The sequence below is a fragment of the Chrysochloris asiatica genome, unplaced genomic scaffold, assembly GCF_000296735.1.
Source record: "Chrysochloris asiatica unplaced genomic scaffold, ChrAsi1.0 scaffold00429, whole genome shotgun sequence".
NCBI classification, from domain to species: Eukaryota; Metazoa; Chordata; class Mammalia; order Afrosoricida; family Chrysochloridae; genus Chrysochloris; species Chrysochloris asiatica.
The window spans coordinates 284,231-287,474 of NW_006408947.1; the positions used below are offsets into that span (position 1 = coordinate 284,231).

Here is a 3,244-nt window from a genome sequence, read left to right on the forward strand (position 1 = left end):
AGCAAGGTTCAATTCTCAGGAAGTCACAATTTCATCCATTTATTCAATATTAATTTTCAAAGTGCCTGGTGTGGCGCTGTGGGCTAATGCGTCAGACTGCGAAGTCTTTTGAACTGCAGTGTCAGTGGTTCAAGCTCACCAGCTGCTCCTTGGAAACCCTATACAGGGTCGTTATGGGTCGGAATCGACAGCACTTAACAACAACAACACGTTATCAGCTTCCACTTGCAGTCATTTCTAGATTAAAAAAAAAAAAAAAAGAAAGAAATCTGACTTCTCTAGAGGGGCCACCAAATTCTCCCAAGATCTACAGCAGAAAGTTTTCTGTAAGTGGGTTTCTCCTATATCTCTGAAAGGGTAACACTTTAAAGCTGAATCATTTTAACCTGGAGGTCTAACATGATATTGAGCAATATTTGCATCCCAGACACAACATTAAAAGGTACACTACAATTTTAAAGGTAGTTATGCTGCAAAATAGTTTAAAAATAAATGTACAATATTCATTTATGATTGAAATTCCAGTCCTAGACTACGTTTGTGGCCACCGGTGTTGACATTCTTACCATCTAGCAGAGCTGACAGTGTCAGTCTGATACCTAGCTTTAGGGTCTGAGTATATTCTAAACCTATCAGACTGGGATTGTGCACTTTTGCCAAGAAGCAGGCGTCAGGGCCGATCTGATACTTGGCTGTGATTCCAAAGCAAGGGTTACTATTTCTTGCTGTCCAGGTGAGATTGACAGCAATCTCCAACTTCTTGTTCACCTTCTGGTAAATGGAGCCATCAAACTCTTGTCCCATCATTCACATTAGTGGGAAGCTAGAATTTATCAGTCTTGTAGCCAACCACAAAGTTGCTCTGGATCATTTAGGACTCAAAGTTCATCTGGTAGTCTGCCATCCAGCCTTCATAACCCAGCACCAGAGCACTCTGGATGGAAGGCCTAGCAATATCAAAATCCAGGTCGCAAACCAAATTGATGTGCTCCAGTTTATACCTAACTGTCTTGATTTTAGCATTCCATCCCCCACCCCCCTACCCCACCCTCCAGTGATAGGTGAGAAGGATAAATCAAAAGTCAGCTTCAGTCCAGTCCCCGGGTAATCTGGTCCTCCACGGTAATCTCGGTGCCTAGTGTGTTGTCAGTGTTCCATCTCTCCGTAAATGTCAGCTCGTATTAGGTCCATCTGTACTTAATTTCCAGACTGCCTGTCACTTTCGTGGTCTCAGTGTTGGCTGAGCCTGAGCTTGTAAATTCTAGTCCAGTCTCAGATCCAGTTTTGTTAAGCCAAACCCGTAACCCTTGGTGAAGACATCCCTCACAGGTTTGCCAAGGTCAATGTACGAGGGAGGCACAGCCATCTTTTGCTCAGAGTCAGTAGCTTCAGACCCAATGGTGGCTACAGCGGGGGCAGCAGTACAGATGAACCCAGCAAGTGGACTTGTATGATGTTCTTGATCTTCAGTCATTGGTATTTAATGAATCAATCAGTTACTGAGATGGTCTCTAAATTCAGGTGGGATATATTCAATGTCATATTTTGGTTCTTATGGACTTAATTTTCTTCAGCTTCATCCTGAACTTGCTTATGAACAGTTGATGGTCTGTTCCACAGTCTGCCCCTGGGTTGGTTTTGCTAATGATATTGAACTTTTCCACTGTCTTTTCTCACAGATGTAGCCAATTTGATTTCTGTGTATTCCATGTGGTGAGCTCCATATATAGTAGTCTTTTGTGTTGTTTCAAAAGGTATTTGCGCTCTTGCAAAATCCTATCATGTGATCTCCAGCATCATTTCTATCACTAAGTCTATATTTTCCAGCTAATGATCCTCGCTCTTTGTTTCCAGCCTTCACATTTCAGTCACCAATAATTATCAATCATCTTGATTCCATATTTGCTTAATTTCAGACTGAAGAAATTGGCAAAATTCTTCAATTTCATCATCACTGGCTTTAGTGGTTGGTTGTAAATTTACATAATAATAGTATTAACTGACCTTCCTTGTAGTCATATGGAATTATCCTATCAGAAACAGCTTTGTACTTCAAGATAGATCTTGTAATGTTCTTTTTGACCATGAATGTGATGCCACTCACGTTCAGTTTTTCCCCCAGTGTAATAAACTATATGATTGTCTGATTCAAAATAACCAGTATTAGTCTATTTCAGTTCACTAATGCCTAGGCTATCAATCTTTATGCATTCCATTTCATTTTGACAATTGCTAATTTTCTTAGGTTCATACTTTGTACATTCCATATTTTGATTACTAATGGATGTTTGTAGCTGTTTCTCTTAAGTTTGAGTTGTGCCCCATCAACAAATGAAGATCCAGAAAGCTTTACTCCATTTGTGTCATCATGATCAACTCTACTTTGAGGAGGCAGCTCTCCCTCAGTTGTATTTTGAGTGCCTTCCAACCATAAGGACTCCTGTTCTGGCATTATATCTGCCAGTGTTCTGCTGTTCATAATGTTTTCATCTTCTAGTACTATATGTGACAATGTTTTGTTGTTATTTGTAAGGTTTTCAATGGCTAAACATTCAGAAGTAGTCTATCTCTTTTTCCTAGTGTGTCTTAGTTTGGAAGCCTTACTGAAACCTGCCCACTATTGGTGACACTGCTGGTATTCAAAATACCAGTGGTATAGATCAAGCATCACAGCAAAATGCAAGGCTCCACAGTACAACAGACTGACATATGAGAGGTGGGTTATTACTGAAAGATGCTTAAGTAGGTTCTGACTCAGGTATTCTATGTACAACAGACCGAATGTGATATTGAATTGTAACAATTAAAAAAAAAATGTTGCTTTGTTTGAACCTATTTTTGCAGTCACTGTGTCAGTCCATCTCCTTAAGGGTCTCTCTCTTTTTCAAGTCCCTCTGCTTTGCCAAGCATGATGTCCTTCTTCAGGCATTAGTTCCTTCTGATAATATGTCTAAAGTATGTGTGATGCAGGCTCATCATCCTCTCCTCTAAAAAACTACAGATAACACTGTGAAGAATATGTAATTGTGCTTATATGGAAACTACACAGACCAGGAGGCAGTTAATTTGAACTGCCAAGGGGATACTGAGTGATTTAAAATCATAAAAGGTGTGTGTCAAAGTTGCATCCTTTCATTTCTTCCATTATCGTTAGCTGTTCAAGAGCAAGTTTCAGAGTCTCTTCTAACATCCATTTTGGATTTATTTCTTTTCTGTCTTTTTAAATAACCTTTTGATTTATTCA

General features: G+C 39.6%; 1 pseudogene; it reads right to left on the reverse strand.

Moving 5' to 3' along the window:
* Positions 1 to 507: 507 nt before the first annotated feature.
* LOC102835681 lies at positions 508 to 1,366 on the reverse strand (annotated as a pseudogene).
* Positions 1,367 to 3,244: the final 1,878 nt, after the last annotated feature.